The sequence below is a fragment of the Macrotis lagotis genome, chromosome X (genome assembly GCF_037893015.1).
Source record: "Macrotis lagotis isolate mMagLag1 chromosome X, bilby.v1.9.chrom.fasta, whole genome shotgun sequence".
Lineage (NCBI taxonomy): Eukaryota > Metazoa > Chordata > Mammalia > Peramelemorphia > Peramelidae > Macrotis > Macrotis lagotis.
The window spans coordinates 609,821,199-609,828,541 of record NC_133666.1 but is presented as its reverse complement, the minus strand read 5'-3'; the positions used below and the strand labels follow the sequence as shown (position 1 = coordinate 609,828,541).

General features: G+C 39.2%; 1 pseudogene; it reads right to left on the bottom strand.

Moving 5' to 3' along the window:
* Positions 1-3,871: 3,871 nt before the first annotated feature.
* Positions 3,872-5,093, bottom strand: LOC141499405 (RNA-binding region-containing protein 3 pseudogene; annotated as a pseudogene).
* Between the last annotated feature and the right edge of the window lie 2,250 nt (positions 5,094-7,343).

Sequence of the window (7,343 nt, the reverse complement as noted above, 5' to 3'; positions counted from 1 at the left end):
GGGCAAAATAATTCTGAATTGTTACTTTAATTTCCTCCTTGTTGGTGGTGAGTTCACCTTTTTCATTTATGATACTAACAATTTGGTTTTCTTCTTTCATTTTTTTTAAATCAAATTGACCAGAGGTTTATCAATTTTATTGATTTTTTCATAAAACTAACTCTTGGTTTTATTTATTAATTCATTAGTTTTCTTACTTTCAATTTTACTAATTTCTCCTTTAATTTTTAGAATTTCTAATTTGGTATTTAATTGGGAGTTTTTAATTTGTTCTTTCTCTAATTTTTTTAGTAGCATATTTAGTTCATTGATTTCTTCTTTCTCTAATTTATTCATGTAAGTATTTAAAGATATAACATATCCCCTGACAGCTACCTTGAGTGTATCCCATAAGTTTTGGTATTGTGTTTCATTTTTGTCATTATCTAAGATGAAATAATTAATTTTTTCTATAATTTGTGAGGTTATTTAGTTTCCAATTAGTTCTGGGTATATATATCTCCCTGGTTCAGTATTGCATATGATGTGTTCACTATTTCTGCTTTTCTACAATTGATCATTAGGTTTTTATGGCCTAGTACATGGAAAGTTTTTGTGTAAGTGCCATGGACTGCAGGAAAAAAAAAGAATATTCCTTTCTATCCTCATTCAATTCCCTCCACAGGTCTAGCTTATCTAGGTATTTACCTCCTTTAACTTCCTTGTTGTTTATTTTATGATTAGATTTATCTAAATCTGAGAGTGGGAGGTTGAGGTCTCCCACTAGTAGAAGTTTGCTGTCAATGTCTTCCTGTAGCTCTTTCAACTTCTCCTCTAAGAATTTGGATGCAGGGGCAGCTAGGTGGCATAGTGGATAGAGCACTGGCCCTGGAGACCAGAGTACCTGAGTTTAAATGCAGACTCAGACACTTACTAATTACCTAGCTGCGTGGCCTTGGGCAAGCCACTTAACCCCATTTGCCTTGCAAAAAACCCCCAACAAAACAAAAAACCTAAAAAAATTTGATGCATACATATTTAGTATTCAAAGTACTTTATTGTCTATTGGTACCTTTTAGGAGGATATAGTTTCCTTCCTTATCTTCATAACACTATCTATTTTTGCAGCTGCTTTGTCTGAGATAAGCATTGCTACCCCTGCTTTTTTCACTTCAGCTGAAGCAAAATACATTTTTACCTGTACTCTATATGTATCTTTCTGCTTCTAATGAGTTTCTTGTAAGCAGCATATTGTACGATTCTGGTTTTTAATCCACTCTCTTATTCCCTTATGATTTAAGGGAGAGTTCATCCCATTCACATTCACATTACTAAGCTTTTATTGCCCTTCATGCAGTCTTCCTTCTGTTTGTATTTTTCCCTTTTCCCCCTTTATCCATATTCCCCAGTGTTTTGTTTCTGAATACTGTCACCTTCAGTGTATTTGCCCTCTTATATCAACCCTCTCCCCTTTCTTTGCCCTTTCCCTTTTCCCCATCTTCTCTTCCTTCTGTTAGTTCCCCCTTTTCTCTCCCTCCCCATCACCCCTTCCCCTTTTCCCCTTTTAATGTTTGTAAGGTAAGATAAGTTTCTTAACTTATATCTAAGCTAACTTTAAGCCATGTCTGATGAGATGAAGATTCAGGTAGTTCTTACCTCCTCCCTTCTTCCCCTCAATTACAATAGTCTTTCATACCTCTTGATGTAATTAAATTTACCCCATTCAGTCTCCCTCCATCCTCCCTTCTCCTTACTGTCCCCCTTTTTAAGGAGGTATTGTTTTTTAATTGTTCTATCTGAGTCACAGAAAAGTTATGAGTGTCCATCATTTCTGGCTATGTATATTCTCTCTATGTAAATTCTCAAGAGTTATTAGAGTCTTTCTCCCAAGTGGGTATATAGCCAGTTTCATCTTATTGCATAGCATTTTTTTGTTTTTTTACCTTTTTATATATCTCACACAGCTAGGCAATTATTAAGTGTCTGAGACCGGATTTGAACCCAGGTACTCCTGACTCCAGGGCCAGTGCTTTATCCATTGTGCCACCTAGCTGCCCCCCAGCCTTAGTCTTTTCATCATGAAATCTTGGAATTCTCCCATTTCATTAAATGTCCATCTTTTCCCCTGGAAGAGAAGGCTCAACTTTTACAGGTAGTGGAGTCTTGGCTGCATTTTAAGCTCCCTTGTTCTTTGGAATATCTCATTCCAGGTCCTTCAATCCCTTAATGTTGCTGGGGCCAGGTCCTGCATAATTCTTACTGTGGCTCCTTGGTATTTAACTTTTTTCTTTCTGTCTGCTTGCAGGATTTTTTTTTCTTTTATCTGATAGTTCTGGAATTTGGCCACATCATTCCTTGGTGTTTTCATTTTAGGATCTCTTTCTTGAGAGGATCAATGTTTCTTTTAATAACTATTTTGCTATCTGGTTCCATGACATCAGGGCAATTTTCCATCACTACATCCTGTAATATTAAGACCAGGTGTTTTCCCTCTTCAATAGTCTCAGGAAGACCTATAATTCTCAGATTCTCCCTTCTTGACCTGTTCCCAAAGTCAGTGGTTTTGCTGATGAGGTATTTTACATTTTCTTCTATTTTTTTGATTTTTTGGTTTTGTTTATGGCTTATAATGTCATGTCTCATGAAGTTATTAGTTTCCGCTGATTCCATTCTTTTTTTTAAAGAAGAAAATTTTTCTACATGTATCTTTTGCAAGTACTTTTCCAGTTGGTCAACTATATTTTTGAAGTTTTCCATTTGGCTATGTGTGGTTTTGAGAGAATCATTTTCTTTTTTCATTTGCTCAATTGAAGATCTAAGAGAGTTATTCTCATTTTGTATTTGTCCAATTGAATTTTCCAAGGATTTGTTTTCTTGTTGTGAAATGCTAATTTTTCTCTTGAAATGTGTTAAGTTTCTCTTCCCAATTTTTCCAATTGATTTTTAAACTCCTTCCTGATTTCTTTAAGGATGTCTTTCTCGGTTGGAGACCAGTTCATATTCTCCTCAGAAGTGCTAGATCTCTCTGGGTTAGACTCTAACTCTTCTAAGTATTTCTCCATGAGTCCCCCTTTTCTCTGGTCCCTTTTTATCTTTCTGGGATCTTGTGGGGAGTGAGTGGGAGCTGGCTCTCAGAGGTTTGCATTTGAGGATCCTAGAAGCTTTGTTCACTTGGCGTAGTAATTCCAAGGGCCAGCCAGTTGGGGGTGCTTGTTGCTTTTTCTGGAGTTTTTGAGGTCCTCAGCAGCTGGGGCTGAGTTGACCTTGAACACTGGGCTGGGCCCTGAGGGAGGGAGTTAATCTCTTTCTGTTGAGTGAATTCTGTTGCCCTGAGTGGGTGATGGGGGGGTTGTTTATTGTTTATTCTGGGCAAATGGCTCTGCTGAAAGTATGGAGCTCAGGTCCCTGGCCCAGTTAGTTGTTCTCCATGCATGCTCTGAGACTCTGTGCTGGAGCTCACCCTCCTGTAGCTCTTCTCCCCCTTTTCGAAGACTGCAGCTAAAGTTGGATCTTGCACTCACCAGTCATGGAAGAATGTATGACTGAGGCTGACCCTCTGGCTTCCCCCAGCTGCTGGACCTGTGCTGACCCTCTTCTCTTGTCTCCTGGTTCACCCACGGTCCCAAGAGACAGACCTTGTTGTTAGGTGTTCTCCTAGTTCCTCTTTCTGGGTTTTGTTGATCAAATTTCTGTTAAGAGGTTTCTCTCATGTTGTTTTTGAGGGGAAAGAGGAACACTTATTACAGTGCCTGTCTTCTCTCTACTATCTTGGCTGGAAGTTCTAATTTTTATATATGCTATTATGCCCAATACAAGAGTCCAGATGATCAAGTTTCTTCTCAAAGCTGGTGAATGCTATAAAGATATCTAATTCAAAAGCAACCCCAAGCAATCATTTATATTTTCCTTTTTCCATTTTACAATCTTGTTTTGGTGGAGCAGATTGAACAAATTGTACCACCATAGTTTTTCCAAAAAGTACATATACATTTACTTCTTTTAAAGCTTAGCTGCAGCCTTTTCATTTGGACAGTCAATAAAGGCTTGACCTTTCACGTGACCTTCTTTCATCAAATGGATGTCAAATATGATTTGTTCTGTTTGTGATGAAAAGTCCATGTATCTTCCAAAAATAAACTTCATATCATTTTCTTCAACTTGTTTTGCTACGTCCTTTACATAAATCCTACAGTTTGGAGTTCGTGGTTCATAACTTTTGAAAACTGAAAATATTTCCATTTCTTCTTTAGAAATTTTGCCTTTTTCCAACTCTTCTCTATATACAAATGCTGTTGGTGTCTCATTCAGTATTCCTGAATCTCCTCTTTGTTGTTCAAAAAGAGAGTTGGAACGATTTTTCCAAATACCTCATTTTTTTCTTTCTCCAGGATCAGACAAATGACCATTTCATTCTCCCTCTAAATCTTTTACAAGTACAAAAGGTATTCCAGAAGATTTTATGAATTCTGTTTTTTTTATATTCTATTGATTGTAGCTGCTCAAACACATATGAAGCCAGTAGTACAGGATGTGTGTAGCTATGTGTACTAGATTTAGTTATATTCAACATGTCCTTTAATTTTTACCTTTCCTTCACATGGTGTTCCTTTGCAGTTGTTGGTCTTTGGGGATGAAAATTAGGTAATTCCATCAGTTTTTGTCATTCTTTCACAAATTGTATCATCACTACTTTTATGTTCTGATTCGTCTCCACTAAAGCCTTCACCATCTGGCACTGGAGGTTCTTCAGGTGGCAAAGGGGGTACAGGAGGAAGAGATATATATATTTTGATATATATTCTGCATGGACAGGAGGTTGGGCACTAATTGGTCCAAAAGATTAGTGTAAGTTTATTTTATTCATAAGATGAAACACCTGTATATAAAACTTAGGCACACTTGCCAATTTGTTGGCTATTTTCCCTTAGTATTAGGCTTGAAGGTGGTGGATTCAGGTATTTGAAGCATGAATTTAAAGTTAAAGTTAGCCTGTGATTTGGAGCAATTCCATTTTCTAACATCAAAAAACTTATCTCTTTTTCTTCTTTATCTTCTTCTACAGGTTCATCAATTGTTTTCCTTATCCTCCCCCTACCACCCCTTAGGCCCAGCATCCACCTGGCCCTATGGTCCTGGACAGGCCATCCAATTCCAGCCCCTTGCAAGAAGTAAAAAAGAAAATGTGTCATATCTGACCACTCTCCCCCCATGGTCCATCCTCTCCTCCATCTGTCACATTACCCCCCTTCCCCCCTGTCCTCCCCCTTCTTACGCCAGATGCCTATATTCCATTGAGTATATATGCTGTTTTCTCTCCTAGCCACCTCTGATGACAGCAAAGATTGCCACATTCCCCATTGTCTTCCCCCACTCCATATCATTGCAATAGCTCATGATAATAAAGAAAAATCTTATTGCATGAAATATCTTAGCCTATTCCCCCTCTCCTTTTTCTTTCTCCCATTACATTTCCCTTTTTACTATTTACTCTATGTTTACAACATATTTTATCTTCAAATTCAGCTTGCTCCTGTGCTTCAACTATAAAAGGTCCTTCTACCTGCTCTATTAACTGAGAAGGTTCATATGAGTATTATCAGTCTCATTTTTCTATTCAGGAATACATGCAGTTCATCATCATTAAGTACCTCATATTTTCCCCTTCTTCTTCAATCTCTATGCTTCACCTGAGTCCTGTATTTGAAGATCAAACCTTCTGTCCAACTCTGGCCATTCTAACAGGAACATTTGTTTCATTGGTTCATTGAAAGTCCATCTTTGTCCCTGGAAGAGGACATTCATTTTTGCTGGGTCGCTGATTCTCAGTTGCATTCCAAGCTCTTTTGCCTTCTGGCATATTATATTCCAAACCCTACAAGCTTTTAATGTAGTTGTTGCTAAGTCCTGTGTGATCCTGATTGCAGCTCCATGGTATTTGAATTGTGTCCTTCTGGCTGCTTGTAACATTTTCTCTTTGACTTGGGAGTTCTGGAACTTGGCTATAATATTCCTAGGGTTTGTTTTTTTGGGGGATCTCTTTCTCTGGGGGATCAGTGGATTCTCTCCATTTCTATTTTGCCCCCAGCTTCTAGGATACCAGGGCAATTTTCCTGTAGTAATTCTTTGAAAATGATGTCAAGGCTCTTTTCCTGATCATGACTTTCAGGTATTCCAATAATTTTTAAATTATCTTTCCTAAATCTGTTTTCCATATCAGTTGTTTTTTCAATGCAATGTTTCACATTTTCTTCTAATTTTTCATTCTTTTGGTTTTGAAGTATTGAGTCCTGATTTCTCATAAATTCATCAATCTCCCTGAGTTATATTCTTTGTCTGAAGGATTTGTTTTCCTCAGAGAGTTTTCTTATCTCTTTTTCCATCTGGCCAATTTTGCTTTTTAAAGCATTCTTCTCCTCAATAACTTTTTGAACTGTTTTATCCATTTGACCTAAGCTGGTTTTTAGCATGCTATTGCCTTCAGCATTTTTTTGGATTTCCTTGACTAGACTGCTGACTTCATTTTCATGTTTTTCCTGCATCTCTCTCATTTCTTTTCCCAGCTTTTCTTCTAGCTCCCTCATTTGATTTTCAAAGTCTTTTTTGTGCTCTGTCATAGCCTGAGCCCAATTTTTGTTTTTCTTGGAGTCTTTAGATGCAGGAGCCTGTGTTTCCTCATCTTCATACTGAGTATATTGATCCTTCTTGGGATCATAGATAATCTATTTCTCAATGGTGCTCCTCTTTTCTCTCTGCTTGCTCATTTTCCCAGCCCGAGTCTGTTTTTTGGGGTGCTTCCTGAGCTTTTGGGACACTCCCATAAGGGTCTCAGCTCTGTCCTCCCTTCTGGACTGTGAATGACCATATGCACCCCCCTCTGCCACGGGGCTGAGGTGGAGGGGGTCCCTGCTGTTCTATGGGGGGACCTAAACTGTGATCAGTATCTGAATGTGGTCAGAGCCCCAGAGTTCTGTTCCAGGGGCAGAGCTCTGCAGTCTCTCTCTCTTCACTCCCCTCCCTAGGTTGAATGGGCTCATGTCCTGGGGGCTCTTGCTTACCAGCTCTGCCTGCTTCTGTTCCTGGATCTGGGCTGAGGTGGCCAAGCTGCTCCCTGTGTGCCCTCAGGGCTGGGCTTCATATGCTTGCTCTGGTAGAGGTCCTCCCGCTCTTCCCCCAATTTGTTCCCGGTGCTCCCCAGGGCATAGCTCAGGAAACTCCTCTGCTGTTGTGAGCCATGGCTCCCAGCTCCCTGGGGCTGCCTCCAGGAGGCTGAAGTTCTTTCTCTCTAGCAGCCACCCCTCTGGCCGGCCACCCCTCCAACCCCAGGGAGCAGAGCCTTTCTGCTCTTTTCAGGTTACCTTGAGTAG